This window comes from Accipiter gentilis, chromosome Z (genome assembly GCF_929443795.1).
Source record: "Accipiter gentilis chromosome Z, bAccGen1.1, whole genome shotgun sequence".
NCBI classification, from domain to species: Eukaryota; Metazoa; Chordata; class Aves; order Accipitriformes; family Accipitridae; genus Astur; species Astur gentilis.
The window spans coordinates 11967790-11994809 of NC_064919.1; the positions used below are offsets into that span (position 1 = coordinate 11967790).

Below are 27020 nucleotides of genomic sequence, written 5' to 3' on the forward strand. Positions count from 1 at the left end.
CATTTCCAGACATTTTGCGCTGGCTGCTATCAGTGTCCTGCTCAGTGTAGTATCGCTTTCTGGCAGCTCATATATCGCAAGCAGGACCTGTAGGACTGTTGGGAAAGCTCTAAGCTAGAGTTTCATTAGTCCCTAACTTTCTCTGGCTTAAGCTAAGGTCATACTTAAGGAAGAGGGGAAAAAAGGTTAAATGACTGTGGAATGCAATTTGTTTTAATAACACAGTACTTCCGATGCTTGGGAGTGTAACACCACGCAGAACAAAATCTGACTTAGCATTGTTTTCTCCTTGGTTTTAAAAAAGAGTTCTCATTTTTTTAATAATGACCCCCCGCTGAAGGAGGAGGTTTAATGGCAGAACTTTGTAAGAGGGAGGCTGACTCAGTGCTGCCACTGACGCAGCATGAGCAGAATCAGCAAAATGCTAGCCCAGGAAAGTCAATAAAGTCCATGAGAGTATACTTACCAGCATGGAAGAAAATTAATTTAGTTACAGCAAATGATGGAGTGCTGAAATTTTCTTTAATAATTTGCTAACAATTTGTGGAAGGGAGAAGCCTGGTGCTTGAGGCAAAGACTATATGGATCAGCTGAATATAAACTCTTCTGAGCTTGCATTTGCTGAAAGAGACAAACCCAAAACAATTGTCCTTTCTATCGCTCAACAGTCAAATGGGAAACATTATTTTCATATAAGAAAACCAGCAATTTTAGATTAACTCTGAAAGAACCTATGCAGACCTAGTTGCAATATTTTTTTTTATGATATTAAGATAAAGTAGATTCTCAATTATTAAAAGTCAGGAAATAGAAATCTGCGTCTGTGTTATTTTCAACAGCCTACTTACTCCAAGCTGGGATGTGGACCACAAAATATTAACAAGAAGCAACAAGCTACCCTAGTCCAGACTGTGCTCTTGATGTATGGTTCAAGTCAATGGTAATTGATAGGTAATGACATTCACAACCAGTGAAGACAGGATATGGATCAGTAAACAAATGTTACACTTGATCCTAGTCATGAAGCAAAATAATACTCTCCCTTACAAGAAAAGAAAAATATGGTCCTCCCAAAGAGCCACTCCCTGTAATGTGCTCAGAATTAGCCAGGCTGGACCTACTGTTGAACAAGTGAAAGTTTATGAATGACCTTAGAGTTTTTTATGTTTCTTCTTTCCTTGCTAAATAGCAAAATACTGCCTCTTCATTGTTGCATTTAAAACACATCCTGTTATGCCTGCAGCTCTTTTTGGACTGCAGGTTCAGAATACCATGTACTCTATTACTGAGCCTTTCTTGCAGCTTTTGCTCAAAAGGAGAACATCTATGTGTGTGGGAGTAGCATAAACTGCAGCTGTTTTTCTAGGGTTTTTTCCACCATCATTACTGCTGACTGGTAACAAGGAAGAAGACATACATATACACTATTTGGCTTCTCTGCAACACTGCTATACAGGAGGCTGGGAGATTATCTTGGTGAACTAATTTCAGTACAACTTTTATGACTGTAAAAGGATCAGCAGTAGGCTGAAAGAGTTTGTCTTGCATTGAAAAGTATGCTGCTATTTTGCTGGAATATTTTATCAGAGATATAGAACTTCGATTTGCTCTTCCATTGGTTTTATGAAAGATTGTATCACCAAAGAACCTATGTGAGTCCAGGAATCTCTGGAAAGATTAATTAATTTCACTGGGCAGCTGCTTAAAAACAACAAAAAAATCCAAACAGATCCAGGATACAAGCCCTTCCCCTCATGCCCTGCCTCGCCCTGCTGCCATGAATGCATTGTGGCCGAAAACTTTACAGATAACTCAAAATGACAGTGGCTTTGATATTTTCAGTACTCTGGGGCAGTTTAAAAGGGAGATGCTCTTTCTGCACAGTACACGTATCTGAAGCTTGTGAGGCCAGACAGCAAAAATCCCTGGTCATCGTTTGAAGTGTAAGCCTGCATGGCCTTATATCCCCTCCTCCCTGACCCTTCAGGCAGTTTAGGACGTGTATCTTGCTGCCACACCGGCCATGGAGGGGTGCTGCTGAAGTTCAGAGAGATGTGTGCAGTAAAAATCCAAAGCAAGCTACAAGCCTGCTTCAAGGAGTAAAATAGTTTATTGACGCTTTCCCCAGTTGGTTCCTGCCAGCTCTCATCGCCAGTTTTCCCAGGTCATTCTCTCCATCCCTGGTCCTGGCCACAGCTCACCTTGTGCTGAAGTCAGCAGAGCTGGGCTTGGTAACAGAGAGGATTAATCTGAGTTATTGCACTGCATGTCACAGCACACAGCTAAGAGTTCATTTCCAGTTATGGTCTCTGCTAATTGCTCTCGAATGTGTCTTCATATCATGACCGAGGCAGGCAACATTGGTCAGGGAAGCCAGAAGATCGTCAGTCATTCAAAGCGATCAGAGGCATTATGTTTGACCTCTGGCATTGTAATTTTATTTCTGTGGCTCTGCATGGAAACTGTCAAAGCAAAGTAAGAAGATTGTCAAGCTGTGGTACCTGCATAAAACATGCCCACCTACCTTCATATCCAAAGACAAGTAAGATTACCTGCTCTGACACTATGTGAGTTAAGACATTAAAATGCACAGCAGTTCCGTAGCGTAGAGCTGGATTTCCATACAGAATACTGTGTATTTTTAATTAGCAGGCCTCTAATCAGCTTGTCTTATCATCTCATTACAGTTTCATTTTGCCTGATTTCAGTTCTAATGATCGGAAAATGCTGTGAAGCTAAGACCTCAGCTTACTGCAGGGACAGCCAGCCCTTCAGGCTGGCCACGGGTTTAGTCATTGGGCCTGTTCCCTTTCTAATTCAAGAAACAGACACATCTTTAGGGAACTGTGAGATTGTTGTTTGAGGGGAGAAAAACATTCTTTGTCATGAGACAAAGAATTTCTTCCCTGAGAATTATCCACTTGTCTCTGACTTTCTGAGGACCTTCAGGTAGTCTGGGTTTTCTCACTTAATTATTTCTAGTATTGCCATCCACCCTGCAGCAAATGACACATCCCAGTCGGAGCCATTTAACACCACTGGGATAGTGCTGGAAGGAGCAAGCATCCAGCCTTGAATATAGGGAGGGCTAGGTAAAATGTGTAGAGAAGGCAGCTTAACTGCTGAAGATTTGTTCTTCAATGTGTAAAACTCAGAATTAAAAGGTATCAAGAATTGCAGGACTGCTCATTAAGGCTGTGGCAACATAAAGGTGGAAACATTAGGAGTATGGCAAGAGGGTCTTGCTGTTCTTCTTCTACGTAGTAGGGATTTCAATCCCTGGAAGCTAATAGGGTTCCTCATGTACAAGTAAAAGCAAAGACAGAAGGATTTCTCTTCTCCCTAATTGTCAGAGCACACCTGTGGCAACCCTCCAGAAAAAGATGGGATTACAAAATGTGCCTTTCTGCATTTAGTTAATGTTTGGAACTGGAGTAAGCACTGTGTTGGCTTTGCCTGGTAATTCAATGTACAGAATTTAGGAGTGCTGACTTGTTTCTGAGGCTGCTACTTGTGGGCTGAAAAAGTTAGGAACATTTAAATGTGAGCAGGTAAAGTTTAAATGGTATTATTTTTAATAGTTACAGAAATAGTTTTGTGTGATATCATTTATCCCTCTTTCTTTCCTGGTATAAAAAGTTTCATGTAATGTCCTTTTCTGCTTATCACACTTTCCTGCACCAGACCCTGCCAGTCCTTTAGCTCTTTCAAGAGCCACCAGTCTCTCCACATATTCATCACGAGGGTCTCTTTTGCTATGACTGCAACCTCTTCTAATCCAGGCTTCTTTCCCAATTTCTACTCTCTACATAAATCCATGCAGGTGTTTCAAAAAAACAGCCTGTTTTGTGTGCTGCTTTCATGCTCTCTTTCCCAATAGATCTCTTTACAAGAGCTACCCAGACCTCTCGAAACCCTCTGATCAGCTTCCCTTCATATTTTGTCTCTGCTACAAGACCCAAGTTCCCACCCGGCTTAGTTTCTGCTAATTTTGCTTCTCATTTGCTGCCACTTTTACTTCATTCCAGTCTCTGGTGTCTCCCACAGTTGCTTATCTCCCTTGTCAGACTCTTTTTCCTGGGGTGGCTCTGGCCCCAGTTTTTCCTGCAGGGGCAAATGTCTCTGCTCCTCAACACTCATTATTGCTTACATTTTGATAACATCTACCAGCAAGATAAGAAATCGTTATGTTGAATGAGATAAACTTACTAAAGGAAAGCCTGCCTCTAGTCGAGGTCTCAGTAAACACTTCAGATCCATCTAAGAGCCACAGCATAAAAACATTTCCAGCTCTCTCTTCCATCGCAGTTTTGATGATTAATTGCAACAAACTATTTCTGCGTTATCTTTGTTTGCACAACTGGAATTTGGACTTACATTAATAACTCAGCCCTTGCAAATACTGAGTAGTTGAATACTCAGTGAAATGCACTGTGTTTGGGTGTTTATGTGCAGATATTTAAACATTTCTGAACTGTCTATTTTGTGAATGAGCTACACCAACAATTTTACTAACTCTACAGGACTTTCTTTTAACTATAGAGTATTTAAGCTGCTGTGGGACAACACTGCTTTATTCTCTGTAGACAACTTTATTCTTTGTCTTGTCATTTTTATTGTTCTAGGGGTAGTGAATAAAACCCTGCATCTGTTCCTCAGGAAGGACTTAATCCAAAGCCCATTGAATGCATTGGAAGAGCCTCCATTGGGCTTTGGATCAAGCTCTTTAGTACACAAACAAATGCTCTTTGTGCGAATATGCTATTCAAGTACTGTACAGAAGAGTTACAGAGGTTCCCTATTTCTGAAATAATGATTGCTCTTTAAATCTTTTTTGCTATGCCTGTTTAGTTGGAGGAACAATATGCAACTGTATAAAATTGTTGAAGTACTGTAGTCTGTGATTATCTTGCCCCAGCAGTTGATATAAATGTTGAATACGTAACGCTGTGGTAACAAGTAGTGCTATATTTATATGGCTCTTCCTATTCATGCAGTAATTCAGAAAATATATAGAGATATGCTCCTTGCCCCTGAGGATGTTCAGGCTCAATCAGGCAGGCTGGACACGGGCAAGCCATCTTTCAGAACTGCCTTATGTTGGTGTTATTGATGGAGCAGACTTGAAAGAGGGATTTGTAGAATAAAAGAGGGATACTACTGAATGGGATTTTTTTCTGTGCTTAGGAAAAGGAACAGACTGAAAGGAGACACAAAGACCACAGCAGGGGAAAGAAACCGGGGCTATTGTCAAGGAGGGTACAAAGAGAATAAGATAAGGCAGGAGTAATCAAAGCAGAAACATTAGCTGGAGTAAGAAAGAGCTTTAAGTGAAACCTTACAGCTCCAGATTTGCAATGACTGCATATTCCACAAGAAGGAGGGAGAGCCATGAGTCAGTTATGCAGCAGTATCCCCACGGGCAGCAATAAAAAAATTTTCTTCCTTACAACATCACAGGTACTGAATACTTCTTTGGATTTCTTGTGAAGGGGAACTAATAGTTTCTGTGAACCAAAGAGAACACAATGCCAGTGAAACTAGGCTGTCTTTGGAACTGCAGAACAGAGTAACTTCACGTGGGCGTAGATTACACAAACAGTTACTACTGGGTATTACTCCTGTGACAGAATTGCTCGCAGTAAAATACACTACACTGTGTGGTAAGTGCTGGCAGAGCTACGCATGTAGTTTGTAAGCTGATGATGACTAAAACAGTTTATGGAGCCAGTAGTAAAACATTACTCTCTCAAGGAGTCACACTTAAGTCAATGAGATTACTCATGTAGCTAGCTGCCGATAGAGATCTTGCCAAGCTATTCCACCACATAATAGATGTGTGTAAATGAGCCTGTTAGTCAGCTGAATAACTTCAGAAAATAATTTTAAAGTTCATATTACATTAGTATTTGAACACCCTAATCACATCTGAGGTCCCGTTATGTTCTGCTAACACCCACTAAAAGGCAGTCCCTGTCCCGAAATTCATCAACTCATATAGACAAATAAGAGAAAGTGACTTGCCTTCAGTCACATCACAGGTCATCAGCAATGCCAGGAATAGAACAGGGATCTCCAGTCAGTTCCCTACCGGCAGCTCCCTGCCTCTGTAATACTCAACATTTCATCCCCATACTGAGTATAAAGCATTTATGAATGTGACCTCCAAACTTCCCACAGCTCTTCTGCTAACGGACTGATGGATCTCTGCATTCATTAGTTTTATAAATGCACAGAGAATACACAGAAGTACCATTTTCATCTCACACGCATTACCGCAAGCCTGTGCATTCCCTCATTCAGCTCATCTGCATGTTATTCTGCAGTCAGAGGAATAACCGGAACCACAAGGAAAGGAAAAAGAATCTAATCACAAAATTTCTGACAGCTAATCTAAGACACTTAAAAATCTGCATCCCAAGCAAAACTCATTTTTCATACTGAGTGAAATTCAGTGTGGAGGCTACCAGACCGGGCATCACCTTTCAGGACTGCATTTCATTTTATAAATGTTATAAAAGTCCCTGGCATATCCAGCATCATTATCGCAATATTTTCCTTCCTTCCTTTATTCTGCACTGCTCTCAGCATCTTTGGGAATTCATAGAGAACAAGAACAGTGTGCTGGGCTGTAAAACAGCAGCCTGAAATAATTTCTTCCTAACAGGAAGAGGTATCCCCTTTGAATTATTCTCCATTTGAAGGTTCACTGCATAACAATAAAAAAATCTGCCTCACTGAAAATAGGCTCCAATATACTGACAAAGTCCCAAAGCAAAGACTCTGAGTAACTCTTCTGTCTCCTGGATAAAGCAGATAGAGATACCGCTTTGCTCTCTTCTCTCCCTATTTCTCTCTTGTCTCCTCCAAACATCTTTGTCTTTCATTTCCTTCTCTTTATCTCCCCATCCTGAGCTGCCCTGTGTCTCTTCCCCTTCCTAACTCCAGGCACGCTTTGTTGGCAATGGCTCTGTCCTCTTTCTGCCCATGGAAGAGGACGCATCTGTACAGAGGCAGATTGTAAACTAGGTCAGCTTATGTGGCAGAGAAAAAAAGACGAGAAATAAGAGCCTTTTTGTATAATAACAAGGTCTCACATAAGCATGTGGCCCAGTTGTTAGAGGTGTTGAGTGTCTGCGGTTCCCACCGACTACAGTGGCACTAGTCCTCTTGTCCACAGGCTATGTATGTAGAAAAACATCCTCAATTTTGCAGCCTTCTATAAGAAGAAGTTCAGCTACGCGGTCACACTTGCTTGAGCTTTCCCAAGGATGTCACACTAATCTCAGGATCTGTTCTTGTCGTTTTTTTTCTACGTGTTCAGCACAGCCTTGGGATGTACATTGGTCAGTTGTTGGAGGAGGAACGAGGTAATACTGGGGGTGACATATCTGTTTTCAGTTCACAGGGCACATAAAGCAGGTCTGAAAGGGAATGACGGGCAAGGAACTGTCATTTGAGTGTTAAAAATAACTTATTTTCTTCACAAATATTGGGTTAATGCAGCTGATCTTTATACTTTTCCTACCTTCAGAGTTTTTAGGACAATACTGACTAATCTTTGCAGTTCATTATTTAGGTAAAGGTATTTTAACTTCACAGTAAAAATTAGGGAAGGTTGCATTCTGGCAAAGATTAATTCCTTCTTCCCCCTACCTGAAGCCCTCTGTAATGCTGAAAAAAAAAATTACAGACCGCTAACAAAATACACCTTTAAAACAAAACTTTAAGATGTAATTTTCTTCTGCTGTTGTAACTGTTGAAAATGCAAATTAGAAGCAATAGGGAAAACTCATTAAAATATACACAGTGAAATCGTATTTGATTTCCTCTGTGGTATATCAGTCATGCGTTACCTAATTAATACTAAATAAATGCATCCCTGTCATAAGAGGAAAAAAAAATACATTCAAACTGTGCCAGTGTCATTTGTGATATTTCTTGATCTAATGGAACAAAACCTGTGCTGCAGTCACACAGTTCAGTCCAATCCTATATGAGGCCACTAAGCAAGAGAGGAGGAGAAGGTAACTGTTGGGACAAAAGGACAGAGGGGTAAGAACCCAAGAAGTGGAGCTCTGAAGTTCCCCCTTTGGCAGTGTAATATCTTTGGTTGCTATGAATTCAGAGATTTTTGTCTACAGTGCGGTATTGCCAGAATCCAAAACTTGAGGTCTTCAAAAAGCATGAGAGTGGACTATGCTTATTTTAATTATGTTTCTGAGGGTGGAGGGTACCTGGGTGGTACCTTTCTGCATGGTTCTGAAGTTTTCTGCAACTAAAAAAGACTGATTCATTTTCATCCCTCCCTTGTGACAACTGGCTTATTCTGTTTCTAGCAGCTGAAGTTTCTAAGAACCCAACAAACATGGTCAGACCTGTGAAACATCCAAAAGGGATGCAACCCTCATGCTCCTCTTCCTCTCTGTCTCCCCCACAGCCCCACATTGCCATTTGGATGGCATACCTACCTGTGGGAGTACAGACCTTACACCTGTGGGGCAGGCTGGTGGGTGTGAGCAGTGATGCACGTCCACGCACAGTTGCTTCAGTCAGGTGTTGGAGGTGCAGCTTCGCTTTGCTCCCCGCCCACTCCCTGCAAATAAGCTGAATGGAAGCTGTACTGCAGTTCTAGCATGTGCACTGCACAGCTGCACTGTGCCCTAGGACAAAGGGTAGGAGTCCTGTCTTTGGGCAGGTAACTGAATTGCAGACATTCCTGGGAATGTTCCTAGATGGTGTGGCTGAAACACCCCTACTCAGAGCTGGTCTTCCTTGTGGCAAGTAAAAAATGTGCATTAAAAAAGGCCACCCTTGATCCAGAGGATTTACAGCAAAGTATGAAAGAGAAAAAAAAGATGGCTGCAGATACAGGGAATGACAGTGACAAACAGTTCCCTGGGTTAAAGACCTTGGTGGGGCTTTGTCTATACCATACTGTGTGTGCTTTCACACACATACATTTGCAAAGAGGGTCATGGCCACATACAGTTAATTACTAAGGTAGCTTCTTACTTACATTAATAGCACTGTCTTACAGGTCTGCAGTTACTTAGGTATGCATCTATCTCCTTATACCATTAGCTTTTATTATAAACCTTTTTCACTACCATGGCATTCAGGTAGCATGTACCTGTGTGTGAGCATCTGTGTCCTTGGGTTCTCACCAGAGGATGCAGCAGCTGAATTACCAATAGCAGCATGTAACCTCCCATTTAAAACATTGGCACTTCTAGGGTGGAGGGTGGCAAATGTGATGCTAAACTTCAATACAGACTCTGGAGAACTAGAGGTTTGCAAACCTCGTGCCTGTACTGTGCAAATACAGAGATGCTAATTGGGTTAGAACTAAAGGACACCTGGATTAATGCAATCTGTCTGAGAAGAGTCAACATTGCTGCTGTAAAGTCCTACCTTAAACAAACCTCTTGGAGGTCTCTGAAAGGGTCAACAAAAGTGTGGATAAGGGTGATCTAATTTCCATATCAGACTGTGTTTCTAAAAGGCTCTTGACAAAGGCTTTTAAGGAGAATAAGCAGTGATAGCAAGAAGAGGGAAAGCCCTGTTATGGCTCAGTAATTGCTTAGAAGATAAAATGCAAAAAGTGCAGGAATAAATGACCAGTTGTCACAATGGAGGGAGGTGCCGGGTGGTGTGGGGTTCTGCAAGGGTCAATGCTGGGGCTTGTGTTCTTCAGTGTACTCATATCTTACTGGGAAATGGAGTGAAATAGCAAAGTTCATCAGTGATATTAATTTACTCAGGTCAGTAATAATAAGACTGTGAAGAACTACACAAGGACATTACGAGGCTGACTGGGCGATATAAGAAATTCAGTGTAGGTAAATGTGAAATGATGCACACGGAGAAACAATCGTGTAAAATGCTGGGCTCTGAGCTGCCCATGGCATGAGTAAAATCTCAGGGTTATGACAGACAGCTCCATACAAACATCGGCCTTGTGCTCAATGTTACTAATTGTTGAACTACTAATTGTTAAGAGAAAAACATCATTGTGGCACTGTATGAATTCATGGTTTGCCCGCACCTTAAATATTGTGTATTTCTTCACCTCTAATAGGATCTATTAGATCAGAATGATGTTCAAGAGGGCATCAAGGATGGCAAGACATATAGAACGGTCTATGAACAAAGGCCCCCATGAGCAACCTACAACTCTCCAGCCAGGAGAAGGAATGATGTAAAAGGATTACAGTGGAGGTCTGCAAACCCATGAGCAGATGAAAGAGAGGGTTGGGAGCTGTTCCTCGTCTCCAGCACAGGAGCTGAGGGGACAGTTAAATTCCTATTGAAACCAAAAAGAAAAGGCAGAGTTCTTCACAGGAGGGGTGGCAGACCAATGGAAATCCTTACACAGCCTGCTGTGAACACTGCAAGCCCATTGGGGGGTGAGGGGAGATGGAAGAAGCCCATGGAAGCCAGCTCCACTGCCTAAAATATATTTAACACCCCCCCCAAGCAGCCCCCACCCCACCCCCAGTAAACCGAAAAAGAAAATAAAATAAAAGAAGGGGGATAAAAAAAAAAAAAGAAGACGAATTAAAAAAACCCCAACAACAACCAGCAGCAGAACCCCCCCGAAACCCACGGCTCAGGAAAGCCCCGGAGCTGCCCGCGGCGGGGTGCTCCCGCTTCGCACGCCCCCCCCCGGAGGCGGGCCGCCGGGGCCGCGCTCCTTCCCCCCCCCCCCCCCCCGGGGCTCGCCCCCCCCCCCCCCCCCTTCTCCACCGCCCCCGGGGCTCGGCTCCCTCCCCTCCCGCCCGGCGCCGACATCCGTAACAGGAGAGGGCTCGCAGCCGGCCGGGTAACCCGACCGCGGCGGGACGGGGGGCGCGGAAGGCGGAGGGGGGGGGGGGGGGGGGGGCGGAGGAGCCTCCACGCGGGGCGCCTCGCCCCGCGGGACGGGCCGCGGCGGGGCGGGGCGGGAGGGGGCGGGCGGGCGGGCGGCGGCTTTGCCCCCCTCTTCCTGGCGTCGGCGAAGGGGGCGGGCGGGGAGGGGGGAGGAGGAGGAGGAGGAGGAGGAGGAAGAAGGGGGACCCGACGTGCCGGGGCTGCGCACGCTGCGCGCCGGAGGAGCGGGCGCGCTTCGGAGAGGTACCTCTGTGCGCGGGGGTGCGCGTGTGTCCGCGCGTCCTTCTGTCCGCCCGCCCGCCCGCCCGTCCGTCCGTCCGTCCGTGCGTGCGTGCGTGTGCGGGAGGGCGGCTGCGGGTGCGGAGCGAAGGGAGGCGGCGGTGGCTGCGGCTCCGGCAAGTTGCCTGGCCCTTGGTGGGCTGAGGGAGGCTTGGGGGGGGTGGGGGCTGGGCGCAAAGGTGGAAATGCCGGGAGAGAGGGGTCGGGGGGGTGAGGGGGGTGGGTAGAGATGCGAGGAGGGGCAGGGGAAAGGCGAGGAGGGAAGATGGAAACGCGGGGAGGGGGGAGGCGAGGAGGGGAAGGGAGAATGAAAATGCGGGGAGGGGAAGGGAGAAGGCAAGGAGGGAAGGGGGGGTGCCGGGGGGTGGGGGGAACCTGCCCTTGCCCTCGCCCACCCCGCGAGGTGCGCCCGCCAGCGCCGCGCCCGTGGGAACCCCCGCGCCCGTGGGACCCCCCACGCGTGCACAGTCCCCCGGGGCGGGAGGCGCTGACGGCGCGGGGGGCCGCGGACCGCCGGGGGGGGGGGGGGGTGCTGGACGGGGCGGGTACGGAAAGACGGGTCTGTGCGCGCATCCCCCCGATGTCCGCAGGTGGAGGGGCGGCTCTTCCCCCACCTCGGCTGCGGTTTGGGGGTCCGGGGCGGGGGGGATGTCTTCGCCGCCCTCCCTGGGGGCCGGGCTGGGGGCAGCGGGGAGGGGTGAGAGCCGGGGTGGCGGCGTGCAGGGGGTTTGGTAAGGTCCTGAGAAACCCGTGACGTAATTATTTTTTAATCAGCATGGTTTTTTCGTGGCCATCTCAATTTTTCCTGGACTCCCCTATTTGAACCAAAAATCTCCTGTATCTTTGTTCCAAGTCTTTCTATTTTTAGATCCCTGAGTAACAGTGAACCATGAGTTTTAAATATTTTATTTCTTTTTATTTGGCTTCTGCTTAGGACCACTGCAGTGTAAACTTCTCAAACATTGGTGTCTCTCCCTAAAAAGTTATTGAAATTATTACTGAGGTGGGCAGGCAGGCAGCTACTGTGGATAACAGCTCCTGATAACGTGAGTCATTAGCTGTGAAGAGCAGTCATCATACTGAAGTTTGGTTTTTATCTTAAGGTGAATCGCCTATCGGCTCCCAGAAGATGTACATAAGGGCAATAAGTACCAGCCTAATGTTCGAAGAGATAGAGCAGATCCCCCAGTTGTGATTTCACCAATGAAATAAACATGTTTTATTTTGAGCTGTGATTAACAGTTCAACATTGTAATGATATCTTCTGATTCTAGCATTGTCTCATAGCTCTGGTATGTCAATTTGTATTCATGCTGTGTAAGTGTTTTGCAGAGGTTTTGCGTATCTGACAGGGATTTATTCCACTTTCACAATTACATTTTCTGGTCTCGCCAGCCTCAGGAACCTAAGGAGGGTATATATACGTCAGTATCTGTAGTATACATGACTTCTTTTTCCTAAGAAGTGCAAGCTATTTCATATATTTTTAGATCATAGCTTTTCTGTCCCTGCACACAGCAGAGGATGAAGTTATAGCTGGAATTTGTTCATTTAAGTGTATTCATTGTAAGTATTTCTGACTGGTCAGTATTGAGTGGTTTTTACTCAGTTTATCTTCATATTATATCGGAATGCCAGTCCATTTGCTGCCTCTTGATAGCCTCTGGCAAAGTAAGTTTGCACAAATTTAAAATTTTACATACAGATATTGGCCTTAGATAACTGATACGTTGGGTTTTGTGTTTGTTTCCACGCAGCTGTCCAAAGAGTACAGGTCCCAGGTGAGCTCTTAAGTAAATTAAGCCATATTTATAGATGTATTATAATAGTGCCGAAAAGAAGTAGCTTTTGTGTCAGCTAATGGTTATTTTCATTCTCTGTGGATGTGCAGCTTCCATACTAAGGGATGTGTGCATAACTTCCCAGCCCTTTTAAATCACTCCTGTTGACTTCAGCCAGAGTTTTGGCTAAGTGAAGAATACAGGATCATATGGCTTACAGCAGTAAAAGTATGCCCAGCAGAATCCTGAGCAGTTTGATGTATACTTTGATCATGGGATAAGTTAATTCATGCCTGGTTTGTCCTGCCTAAACTGCAAAACTCACTTTTGCTACTGGAAACACCTGCTGATTTAGCAAGTGCTGTTGATCCTGCATTTATAGCAAGACATGAAGAGCTACATAATGCAACATCTAGAACTGTCTGTATTATTACCATTCACTGCGTGATTTTTTCTCTGGTTGACATGCTGCAGTACCGATTCTCAGGCAGTTCTGACTTCATCTGACCAGCAGCTAGTTCATTTGTGGTTGTGGGGTAAACAGGGTTGTTCAAGCTGCCACAATTGTCTCTCTCTCCCTCTCCCTCCTGCTCCTCCCCCTTTCCTTTAAAAAAATAAAAAGCTTTGGCAGGTGTCTCTTCTAGCAGTCTGTGCTGAAGGGGCACATCTTGGTTCTCATGTGTGCCCTGTGGTTTGGCTGCCTGAAGTCCATCTTAAATTCTGTGTTACTTTGATACAACTTTTCATTGCTTGCTTCCCATTTCTAGGCTGATTCTTTGTATTTGTTTCAGTGCCAAAAGTTAATGAAGGTACCCTAGCAAAATTCTGGACTCAATTCATTGAGGAAAAGTCCTTTCCAATACTCCCACCCACTAGGAGCCAGTCCATTGAAGTTGATATGGGTAGTCTTGGCATTCAAATTATGTGAGAGAAAGAAGTTGGCCTGCTTATTTATGATGACGCTCGCTTACTCGAGTATTGCATTTGTCCTGTAGAGGGGTGTTCTTTAATTGACTGCTGACCTAGACCACTAGAGTACAGCTCTATAAAATTAAGTTTAATTATGAACTATAACAGTAGCACTGAATGAATGCCAGCAAATGCAGTTATAACTATAATTTATGTAATACTTTTTGAGCCATTATGCCAAAGTGGTACTCCTTTTGTTCTGCATCTCCAAAGCATCTCCAAAATTTTAAGTTATTTCTGCTTAAATAATTGTAAGACTTTGGGTTGCATTGCTCTGGTAAATTAGTATTCCACATCAGCCTGTTTCATCCTTGTGAACAATAAATACTAATTAGTTGTGGCAAGATGAATGCAGTTGAGCAAAGTCCACACTCTATGAACTCTCGTATCTGGGATTCTGCTGCTGCTAAGAATATACTTCACAGTACAGCTTGATGGAGGGCAACCTGCAGAATGATTCTGCGGCTTAGTCTTCAATGAGGAAGCAAACCTTGTAGTCTTCCTCTATCCTGGGGTAGGTCAGTTAGGGTTGGTTTGCATCTCAGCCATCTGAAAATGAGACGTCCCGTTTGAGTTGGTAATGTAAACCAGCTCTGTGGTCCAAGACGTGTGGAAGGTGCTTCCAGAGAGTCAGTCATCTAATAAATCTCGGATTGGGAAGATTTTTTTAAATAGCCTAACAGTCACCTGTCATCATAGCCATTGTGGTTGACTGCAGGCATCTAGACATTGACTAAGATGGCATCTCAGGGCCCTTCCAATACTGTTTTCTGTGATCAGGTGAGAATCATGGTAAATCAGTACTGCAATGTGTATAAAGCTTTAAAAAAGATGTATTGCACACAGTAACTTTAGGAGACCACAAAAGTATCTCGCTCCTTCCTGAAAAACAAGTCTCAGTCCTCAGTGCAGAAGTTTCTCTGCTGTAGAATGGAACCCTTGTTTCTTCCTTTTTCTTCTTTACATTGGAAGATCTTCAGGCCTGTTCTACAGTCTTCGCTCAAGCACAGTGTGTTGAAACTGTAATTTCAGCTGCTACTGGAAGACTCATCCTAGCTTACAAAAAAAATGATGATGTACCTACTGTTCAAAATTATACACTACATAAATCTAGATTTTGTCATTCCTTTTCTTATCTCCTCGAAAATCATATTCACAAGACTTGGTTGTTCTGGTATTATGATAAAATGAACAAAAAAGAGGATACATTTTTCATGTTAAAATTCTAGGTTAGCAGTACAAATTACAGGCTTATTTTTGGTGATGAACTATCTTCAGTAATCCATTACAACTGTAAATCATGCCATCCTTAATTTTAAAAAGACATCCTTTGACTTAAGTTTATAATTAATGAGAGTTCAATGTTTCACTTTTTATTTATTTGATGACAGTAAGATACTGTGTTTACAGGAGAAAGCAGAACTGTGCCTTTAGAGTAATTCTTCAGAAATATGGTAAAAATATTTAGGTGTAACAAGACTTAAGTGTTATATCACTGGATATGATACTTACATGTAATATACTAAAAAAATTAGAATTTTCCCTAGGTATTGTTTAGCAGAGAGAATGATTTCTGTAATCCCTTATTAATAAGAGAGAAAACCAATAACTTCAAATAGAACAAATTCCCTTCAAAACATACATACATTTCAGAAGGGTTAAGAATATTACTTTAAAAGACCTCCTTGGAAAAACTTTGGTATGTGCTACTGAATCACAAAAGCATGTCCTGTTCATTTTAGAATTTCTTTCCAGGTTTATCTAATTGACTAAAAAGATAAATCATGATCCATGGGAAAAGGATGCTTTAAAAGATCTGGATTTTTTTTCCAGAATCTGTTGATTCCACTGATGTCTTTTGTGGCTCTAGGCATTATAATTTCCCTCTTCCCCATTTTCTCAGTGTTAAAAAGGAAGAAGACCAGAAAACTTTCTGTATGTAAATTGCTAAATTCATATTACTGTACATACTTTGGAAAGGAAGGTTGTCCATGATTTACCAGCTTTTTTCTACATGTTTTTGTATTGCTTTATATAACACCTGTTTGTATAATATATGCCTGAATCAGAAAAACCTTTTAAGGGTGTAGTGGTTGTAGTACTACCAGTAAAAGGTGGCTTATATCTGTGTCATTTATTCCCTTTCTAGCAGCTAGAGTTTACCAGTTTACTAAAGTAGTGAGAAAAATGTATCTCCTGTGTTGATAATTGCAAAATACCTTTAAACTGGTGACGTATTAGGATTGTACTGAGTTCAATAGAACAAACAAAAAAACCCCAACAAAAACACCAAAAACACGAACACAACTGCCTCAATCACGGAGTAACTTGCTGTGACAATTCTGTTGACTGGGCCTGGGTGCGAGTGCAAATGCATGTGAGGATGTATGTAGCTTCCTTCCTAACAGTTCTTGTCAAGTACTGATATTTGACTTCACAACTGTTATTTTTTGTCCAGTAAATCCAAGAATTCAAGTGGACATCTTGTGCCTCATTATTTGGGGCAGTAGTACCAGCATTGTTTGAGTTGAGCTTAGTAACAGCCATTTTTTCCTCAGTACTCCAAGGAAAAATACAGCTCCATCTGTATACATGCTTGGAGTGCCCTATTTCTGTGTATCATTAAATGTGGGGCAAGTTTAGTAGTGCCAGTTGAGAATAATTCCCTAATAGGATTGCTAATACACAACCCAGATCCACTCATCTTTGAAACAACTTCACTTTTAAGAAGTTCCCCTTTTTTTTTTTTTTTTTTTTTTTAATAACTCTTCCTGGGCAGGCTTCAGGAAGACATTAGACCACAAATAGGAACCAGCTGAAATGTACACCTGCATTAGCATCCTCCACCAAACCCCACTGTCAAACTGATTAAATCAATATAAATCTATTAATAAAGATTGCAGCTTTGCCACAAGTAAAGGAGAAAAGCTTATTTTTGTTAAAGCAGGTGAGGTTTAACCAGCAGTTGTTGTACAAACCTTTTGCCTCTCTAGTTTTGTTCTAATAGGAGTTTATCACAGCACTCCTGTAGCTTTGTAAGAAAGACAACATGAAACCAATCTCAAATTTTAAACATTATTCTATCAACTTTTCTTGTAAATAGGTCATTTTATTTCCAATTTTAGAGTTCCCCATTAGCCGCTACCCTGCCCCAAGAGTGAGCACAAGAAAAGGTTTTTGCTCGTGATGCTCTTGAGAACACTCGTGTTGGTATGGTAACTACTATCAATAAACCCAGAGAGTCACTTAACCTGATTTTAGAACAATTAAAGTACATGCAAGCTGAAGAGGCCATTGTGGTTTGTGCCCTGGTTTGATGTTCCAGCTGTCCGTATGTTTTCAAGACACTCTTTACTGGCACAGCTTGTTCTCACAGCTAAGGAGAGGAGGACTGTGGCCAGGCAAAGTCTCAAGGAAGGGCTGGAGCACCAGGTGTGTGAGGAGGAAGTGCAACCACAAGAGTTCAAAGGTGTTCGGGTCTCGACACCATATTGTTTTGACTGTTCAGAGCCCGTGGCTGGGACAGTGACACATCGGGGCAAGTTCCCAGCAGCGTAGTTCTGACATGGCTTGGCCAAGCTTGGCAGAGCAGTGAGACTGATCCAGTCCTTCGTTATTCCTTGCTCCTGCTGCTAGTTGCGATCATCAAAAAGAAAAATTCAGCCAAAGTTGTGGTCAGATTTTTTTAAGTCTTTTCCCTTTCTCTGTGTATTTTCAGTATTGTTACAGATTCACAGAATCATTTAGTTTGTAAAAGACCCTTGAGATCATCCAAGTCCAACCATAAACTATTTAAGGCAATTCTATATTTTCCTCTTGTGAAAGCAGTGGATATACAGAATATACTGAAATTGGCCTAATCAAACCAACTGTTTTGGTCATTTAGTCACATCTAAAGAGTAGCACAGAACATTTGCTGGCCTTAGATGCTGTTTCACCCAATAGGAGCCTGAGTCTGTTCTGCATCCAGTTGATGCTCCCACTCTTCATGATGCTTCCCATCTCTATCTTTGGGCTGCCTGTAGTTTTTACTTTCACTTACACTCTTTTGGTTCAATTCCTGGCTTTGTTTAATTTAGAAATGTCAAACAGAGACATACTAGCTTTCTTCAAATATCTTCTTGCCAATGCAAGCTTATTCTTCCTCTCTGATTCTCAAGTCCATGTGAGTCCTCTCTGAATCCCTGGTGAAAAGAAGCTCAGAGGAGGCAGAGCAGCAGCTAGACTTTTGGGGACATTTTTGAAATTTGAGTTGTTCCACCTGAAATGCTTTAAAAGAGGAGCCAGGGTAGACTGACGAAGTGCCCATTCATTTTCTGAAAATGAGGCCTTTTAACAGCGTCTTTGATGGGCACTCTCAATACCCTTATTCTGTTGCCTGTTTGGCTTTTGGGGGTTATATATCTGTAAGGCCCAGATTTATGCTCATCGTGGTGTATAAAATGTGTTTATCAACTTGATTAATGAGAACAGAAGTGGCATGGTACAGCGGATCAGAATGTATATTGACAAAGATTTCTAGGGAATAGTTCTCACTTTAAATTAAAAATACCTTTTAATTAGTTGACATTTTTGACCAGGTTATATTTTAAGTCCTTAAACTTCTTGAAAATCTTTTTCCATCTAATTAATTTAGAGACAGCAGCAGGGAGCTCAGGTAATTTTGAAATTTCTAGGAGGACCATCCTTGGGGGAAAAAATTCACATTTGGAGCTGGAAAGCTGACAAGAGATACTAGCATATTTAGAGAGTCCTGGAGCCAGTCTGTGAAACTATTACCACATATGCAAGACTTCCCAGAATTTAGGTTTGAGTGGCAGATTATTCCACGGAGGTTTTGCTAATTTTTTGGAGGGGGGGGAAGGTATGACGATGGCCAGTGTCATGGTCACATCCCAAGTAGTGTTTGCCGATTGAGCCAAACTGGGATTGACTGGTACATAAACCAGTCTTTTGGAATCCGCTGTGCTGCAAAGAAGAGCCTGCAATAGAATTACTGTTTTCTTGTAGGGGGTTTCTTGCTCGTGTCTTCCTGTTAGATGTCATCAGATGCCTTCTGCTCTGAATAAAATTTTTTTAGGCTATTCTGCCTCTCATTCATTCCCCAGGCCTCTCCATAATTCAGGGCTTTCATCTGTATACCAGCAACAGTTCGACAGCAAAATTTCTCTGTTCTTCTCTGCTTCTTGTGGGATATGTGAGAAACCCAGTTCAGCTCTCGGGCATGTCTTGCCTACTGTTCTTGTTGACTCTGGCAAGTCACTGTATCCTGCTGGCCTGGGTAAAGGACATGACTTTCTGTGGCGAGCTGGATACGGATTGTATTAAACCATCTCCCACTGGAGACCTGTTTTCTTTCTGGAAGAAAAGGATGATAGGACTGTTCCCTCACATTCTCCAAGACTCTGGATTATCACAAGCTTTCTGAAGGGAAATCAAGCCAACACTATGTTCTCAGCAGCATGAACTGTTGAAAAAGGGACTTTCCAAGGCAGCCTGAGGGGATATTGCCAACTGATCACCAACTGCCTGGGATGTCGATCTGTGGGGGCAGAGGAGCATGTGCATGGTATTTTTTAAGCATTCCTCTTCCCGTGCCTGTGGGACATGTTTCTGTAGAAAGGGAAATAAAACTGGGATCCTGCAGGTGCAGATGTTACAGTGGGTGTGTCTGTTGTCATGTTAGGCACTGGTAAGCAACCCAGAGGCAAAAAAAACCCAACCACCAAAAACGTAAAAAATGTCTTGTCACACCAACAACTCAGTTTCCATTAAAAATAGTGGTGAATGTGGAAGGAGAGTGAGAGGAGGTTACTTACACCAGTGTTCATTAAGTGGAGAGCCAGATGGCAATTAAAGCTGTGGCCAGGTTGCATCGACCAGAAGTATTCATCTGCAGAGGCAGAGAATCCGAGATAATTAAAGACTAAAGCACTTCTGCCAATGTAACATGTGCCGCCTTTGCCCTCACATTAGCCTTGTGACACATGGACAGCGCTCACGCTACAGTGCATGGTCTCTGGAGGACGGCAGGGTCAGGCTCAGGTTGTGCCCCCCTCTCAGTTTCATGGGAGGGTTTGATTCTTCAGTGCTTTACTCATTGCAGATGCTTACACTGCTGCAGAAAAAGCATGAAACGTCAGGCTAGAAGTCTCTGCTCACACCTTCTCTTAGAGGGTTTGTGTCCTCCTGGCACAGGTGCAGCTGCTGGTCCAGACTGGGGGACTGAGCAGTGAACATCTGAACACCAAAATGCCGAGTTACCTCTGCAGGTGCTCTGCCAGCAATTTCGGCTATGCGGTTTTAGGTAGCAAGGACCTGTGAGTTTAGTAGGAGTGCACAGCAAGGCACAGTGGGACAGCTGTAGTTTATGGATGGGGACTGACTTGGTAGTTAAAAGGCCTGCACGTATGTGTGTGCTTTGCCCAATATCCCACTGGCATCAGCTGTCTGCCAGAGTGCAGCTGCGTTGGGAAATGCATCATGCCATCTATATCTTCTTTCTAGCTGGTGGATCTAATGAATACTTTAATTTCCTTGGGAGACAGAAGGGAGGGGGAGAGTAAAAGAGGAGACACTGCAGGGCTTGCAGTTCTTACTGTGGCAAACTTGAGTTTGAAATAGGATACATTAATTTTTTAAAAAAGAAAATGCGACCCACTTTCATGGCAGGAGGGCTTCACTTTGCTAGGCATGATGCCAGGATTTTGTAGTGACTTGATGGTTTCATTCCTCAAGAACATGGTGGTAGGCTCCAGAACTAGAGGAAATCCATTGTGGAGGGTCATGCTGACAAAATTTCTCAGGCTCCTTCTAGTCAGGACCTTCAGTGTTTTACGTAGTTGGGCAGTATGAAAACAGGCCCCTATTGCTCTGTTGCACTTCATGTTTGGGACTAGATGCTGGGTGATAGAGTTAGCTTTGGGGAGGTGAAACAGCTTTGGTGTGTATATTCTGTCACTGGACAGCAGTGAGCTGCAAAACAGCAAACAGTAATAATTCATGCTGTAGAACAGTATTCAAAGTTTACTTTTTCTAGTAAATTCAGATTTACTTGGATTATGTGGGCTTGATATGAAGCTTGCTATAGATGATGTAAATTTCTCCACAGAAAAAAAGTCTCATAAGGAGACTAAAAGCAAATTCTTCTCTTCTTCAGCTTACAAGAAGCCCTAAGGAATGAGTAAAGTCCTCTCTTACTTCACTAAAGAGCAGCTTTACTGATAACAAGCTTTGGCTTGTTAACCATAATATTTTTTTTTTTTTTAATCTTTAAAGTTTCAGAACATTTCCTGGGCTGAAGAGTTAAAAACTAACAAAAACATTTAGATTTTGAGTGTACTGTAAAGATCAGAAGAGACTGAAAGAATGAATTCTCTGGAGCCTTTGTTGTTGTTGTTTTTGTTCAAACACTGAGGTTTATACCCTTCTCCCAAAAGCTCTGATAAAAGCCACCCCTCCTCCAAAACACCAAATCATTCAAACCCAAGGCCTAAGCTTTCAATAATGCCAGTGGGTATGGTTTGACAAGAGAAGACCCTATGATTTTCCTCTCTGCTAACAAACACAGATGAACAGAGAAATATCTTATTAGTCTCTCTCAGTATTTCCTGCAGCCTGTGACAGTGTTGCCAGAGTTTCTTTGGTTTGGCTGTTACAAAGATAACAAAAACCCAATTGTCCGTGGAGTTGCAGGACAGGGTCCTACTTCTCCTGAAGTCTGGGATGGGAAGGAGGTGTGGAGATGGAGGGCAACATCATTCCCCTGGGGCAGGTGACTCTGCCCAGGGGACTGGCAAGGGGAGTCAGCTTGGCCAGGGCCATGGCGTTGGCTCACATCCTTGCTTAGCAGGAGCAAGCAGCCCTTGCACCAGCATATTTTCCAGTCTGGGTCACCTTCTCACTGTCTCCCCTTTCTTTCCCAAATGCCAGCATCCCCAGTCTCTTGTTCTGCAGGGCAAGCTGTCCCTTCCCTCCATCTTTAACCTATTTCTTCTCTTGCAGCCACATCAAAACTTTTCTTCTTTCAGTGTTTTATGGGTTTCTTTTTGAAGACTTTACTGGCACTAGGTGTCAAGGGCCTAAACACAAGAGTAAAGTGTATGTATCCTAAACCCTTCCCAGCTCTGGTCACTGCTGGATTTATGTGAGGTTGAGAGGAAGGCTGTTTCATTTTCTTCAGACAAGTGCTCTGAGTGTTCAGTTGATGCTGGAGGTTTCTTGCTCGCATAAGCTGTGTGTTTAAAACGTAACATGGTGTGTGACAGGAGCAGTAGGAGAACCCACGAGGTGGTTATCAGCTCAGCCAAATTCTGCTGCCAGATGTGCACCAGCAAATGTCAGTAACTGCCCCAGCTGCTGGAGAGTTAATAGAGATCCAGTGGTGGGGCAGATAAAAAGATTTTGGCCCTTGTCACCATGACAGTCCTTCAGTCTGATTCACCACAGAATTATTCCCGTTGTACCTTTGAGGAGCTTGACTGAATTACATTTTTTGCTCTTGGGATATTGCCTACGCTTACAAAAACCTTCCTGGAATGCAATTACCAGGCAAGTCTTTTCACTTTGCTGATACATCCCATATCTACATTTTCACCATCAGATATGTATGTATGGCATGCATAATGCTTATCCAGAACATGAAGCCAGGAGGAGACCTTGAAGGTTTGCCCTTACTCCTGGTCTCTTCCCACAGTGCTGCTTCCCCTTACAAAGGGCAGACCAGGATCTTGCCTCACACAAGCTTCTGCAGGGGTTAATGCAAACTGCCAAAAAGCACAGTTCATCCATGCCTTTCTGTTTCTTTCTAGAGTGTTATGTTCTCTGGAACAGCTGTGAGTTACTACCTTACTGTTGATGATTTCAAAGAAAGAAGAGAGCTTTCCAAGCAAGAGCAGCAGTTGGTTTTTTTGCCATTAGTGGAAGTTACCAAGAGAAGCAGCATCAGAAAGCTGCATCAGAAATAGCTTGTCACTGGAGAAAACCTGTTGAAGGAAATTAGGAAGAGTAAAGATTTAATTTTTGTTCTTAAATTCTTACTCTTGCATGTTGCAGTATTGTTGCTGCAAGCCAAACAATTTATTCACAGCACCTTTTAACAACCAAAATTAAAAAGATATTTAGGAATCCCTGTTAGTCCAGTCTCATAGGGGGAATGCTGCTCATGTGCTGTTATTTTCTTCTTCCTTGCGGTGGTAAATCTGGCACTCTGTCAGAATGGAGTAAGCTCTTCCTACTCACTGCTTTTGTTAAGTTATTTGGTGAAGTCACATATGCCTTTTCTCACTTTTAAATCCAAATTGCTCTGTTCTTGTGTTTATACATTGCCTGGATCTTCTGTGACGGTTGTGGGGGTACTTCTACTGAGGTTTGGATTTCTGATTTCTGACGAGAGCATGGCTTTTGCCTCTCCTTTGCCTTTCCTATGTATGTGGCTTTTTTTTTTTTTTCTTTATAATATTAAGTCAACCTGCTGGGATCAAACTCATTGCACAGAAGGAAAAAATGTGAGATGTTTCCCGCAAACAATTGATGACAAACTCATTGTACTAAAGCTTGTTGAAAAGGAACTTTTTTTTTTTTTTTTTTGGAAGGTGAGAATAAAGGAATTTCCTCCTCCACCCTTGTGTTGTTGAGCTGTAAACTGATATTGTTGAGAGGGAAAAAAGTAGCAAGACTTTAGTTTTCCTCAGGATATTATCGTGTGATTTTACTGAAAACTTTTAAAGATACAACTGTCTCTCTAAGGGTTTCAGCAATTCCATTCAGAATTGAAAAGTTAGTTCTTTGCTTGTTTTTAATTTAAAGCATAGTCGGTTCAGTTAATTTCCACAGAATACATGCCCTTCTGAAGATTCAGAGATTCCTCTGGCTAATTTTATAGTCCAGTGAGAATGAAATCTTTTTTAAGGTGCTTTTTATGAAGCAGTTTGATAATTTTTCCAGCAGATAACTGAGTTTGCTCTGGCAAAACACTGAAGCCACGCAGAGTACAGTCTTGTGTTTTTCCTGAGGAGTATGACTACAACTTGGTTTTGTCAGTCAGTATCAATTACCTATTTAGCATTTTGGCTTTTTATTAGAGGCTTCTTAACCAAGTAAAGCATTGCTGGCTTCTGACATCTGGTGCAAGAAGTTAATTCCTGGTCCAGCCTGACTCCCATCGAGGGAATGGAAAATGTTCTTTAAGGGTGGTAGCAGGGTGGAGTATATTCCATTTCTGTATTTATCAGGCAAGATGGCTAAACTCAGGTTTGACACTAGCCTTTTTTAGTTTGTGTTGAAGTTACTTTTACTGAAGCACACGCTTAGCAGCAGAGTCTGAATCCTGTGATGTCCTGTGCTTTTATTTTACTTTATCAGACTGTGAGTAGGCCCACCATCCCACCTTTTCCTGTTTTCCTTGGTACCCGCAGGATTTCCCACAGACACAAACTGTTGCAGGAAGGCAAATCCCAAGCTCTTGTTCTGACATTTCTCTCAAAACTCAAATTGTCTTTAATTTATTTCCCTGATGGTCTAGTTCCTGTTACCACTCAAGTGAAATAGCAGGGATAGATTGATGCTGCTCTGAATATTATTAATAGTTCATCATTGCATCCCTAATTAAGATTGGAAATTGGATTTAAGTAATTATATAAACCCATTATAAGATACAGTTTCTGTCCCAAAATCTTGAGCAGACAAAATAAAGAAAGCGGGTGCAGCTGGTTGCTTGGTAGACAGCATTGCTGACTCCACAGTGGGCTGCCAAGTCCCAGCAAAGAACAAAATCATCTTGTCTCTTTGCATACTAGTTCCAGTAAACTCCAAACCTAAAACACTTTTTAATGGTTGTGATTGACAGGCAGAAGTTTCTACAGGTCTTGGTTTGACTCTAGGTAACAAGTCAGTTCCTCTACCATGAAGGAGAAGGATGTAAAATGTGGGGTATGTTCTTAATTTCAGGCTCCTATGTTAACTCTCACTGTTTCTGAACAAACTTCTAGATGTCGTAACTGTATCCCCCCTGCAGGACCAGCTGTTCACAGAAGTTAGAAGGAGTCTTCAAATGTTACCAGCGTTTTTTCCATTGTGGCAGGGCAGGATCAGGCATATTGCTTATGGCTTATCCAGACTTTTGCATTGCTAGGAGTGGGTATTCCTTGGTCACAGGTGGAACAAATATTAATAGTTTAAAATGCGTAGCAGTTTCGGTAATTCTGGACTTGTGTTACTGCACCCTGAAACCGTCCTAAGTTGAAGCCTGGGAAGTGGTTGGAGGAAACAGCGAGGCAGAGGCAGGGTGAGAGGAAGCTCTCACGGTCTGAGGCTGGGATGATGTCAGGAAGAATAATTGTTTTGTACTCTTAATTGCTAGCTTGAATCATGCAACCCCAGTTGACATGGGTGGGGAGGTAGTGAGAATGCAGTGTGCCACAGTTGCACTGACTCATGGGGCAGGAGTCACCTGAGTGCTTATTGATTTTTGGCTTGTCATGAAAGATTCAGGGATGATATAAGCGGGTAGCATGGGCTGATCCAAAGCCCCGTCGATGTGTCAGCTTGGACTGTGGCTCAGTCACCATATGTGCGATAATCAAAGTAGAATGGTAGCTCATGGCGTTATCCTGTTTCAGTAGAGCTGTTGTAGGGCAAGCTTTCAAATCTACAGTAGCCTCTCCAGAGGCACATGGATAACAACGACTTAACAAGAACTTGTACTTGGTTCTTACAGTTTTCCTAAAGCATGTCTGTTGTCTACCAGATGCTTTGATCTGTTGAAGAGCAGTTTAAAGGAATATGGCACATTAAGTTCAAGGCGTTGGTTTTAGTATAAAAGTTGTAAAACATCACCAATATCTGGCAAAAATATGAATGTATGCAAGTAAAAACAAACAAAAGCTAGCCTTTTAGGTATGTTATATTCTCAAATCAGTGTATTTTAGTTACCTTATTTGCATGTACCCATTGGTCAACTAAAATAGACTACGTACTGAAGCTTGGGGATTTTGAGGCTGAATCAGACTTGGAGAAGATTTAGCCAGAGCAATTTGCAAGGGGTTCTGCAGGAGGAGGGTACAGGATTACTTAATTTCAAAGTAAGCTTCCCCTTAATTTCCTTGTTAAGAGGCTAACTGTCCCAAAATGTGAACGGCTTCTGGCTCCTTCCAAAATGTTTGACTTTTGCATCAACTCATCATCTTCATAAAGCTGACCACATGAAGCAGATTTGTAATGGGGTCTCCATGTTGATGCACCTCTTTTCATACAGCTGTTTTTACTTGTGTGCCTGCTGTTGAGTACCAACTGTTTTTTTTAATTGGAGAGGTGCAGATGAATATTTTGATTTGAAAGCATGTGTGCATGGTGCACCATTTTGCTGGGTCTTCAGAACACTCGTGTAATTGGAAAGGGATGTGTATGCCAAACATTTGCTTAGCAGCATTTATAGCTTCCTTGATTAAATATCCATTTCAATGTAATCTTTAAAGCCTGTTTCATACTAAAGAAAGAGTTGCCTAACAAATGGTATGCCCATAGTATGTCCTACTCTGGAAAGGTTTCCAGCAGTCTTGCCAGGCAGTGGAGGCTGTGCGGGAACAATAAAGCCAGCAAAAAGTTTTATGTTGATTTCAGGTAGATTTGGATTTAATTGCAGTCCCGTACAGATGGCATGACTGATTTAGGATAAGAAGCTGAAATTGCAGGGGGGAGCAGAGAGAGAGAGAGAGAGAGAGGCGGCCTGGTCTAAAATCTGATTAGGGCCACTCTGCTGCTGCTTTTGATCAAGGTGTCAGTGCTGTAGATCAGAAAATAAGGCTGATCAAGTTTATAGGAAGAATCTAAAGCCAGAAGAAAATGTTGTGTCATATGACCCTTACTATTTTTTAGTCAATTAAGACAACTCACTGGAAAATTTTTGAAATTTCCCTAGTGATGCATAACTGGGACAGTATTGAATGTGCTGGGGAAAAAAAATCTTAAAGGTTGACATCTGTCAACAGAAGCTAAATGGAAAATATGTGGGACAGCACTGCACAAAAGTGATTGAAAATCCCAGGGGTACAGCAGTGAATGACACAAGTTTGAATGAGTAAGGGCTTATAAACATGTTGTAGCTTTGGTGGTTATCTCAGT

General features: G+C 42.8%; 1 protein-coding gene across 10 annotated transcripts in view; it reads left to right on the plus strand.

Moving 5' to 3' along the window:
• PALM2AKAP2 (PALM2 and AKAP2 fusion) overlaps positions 1-27020 on the plus strand; it is a 271043-nt gene that overhangs the window by 161081 nt on the left and 82942 nt on the right. Inside the window, exon 1 of one of the 10 annotated variants that reach the window (XM_049796122.1) lies at positions 11042-11115. The exons of 8 other annotated variants lie outside the window; for them this stretch is intronic. The gene's annotated coding sequence lies outside the window, so the exon portion shown is untranslated. One more of the 10 variants, XM_049796121.1, reaches the window with a different exon arrangement.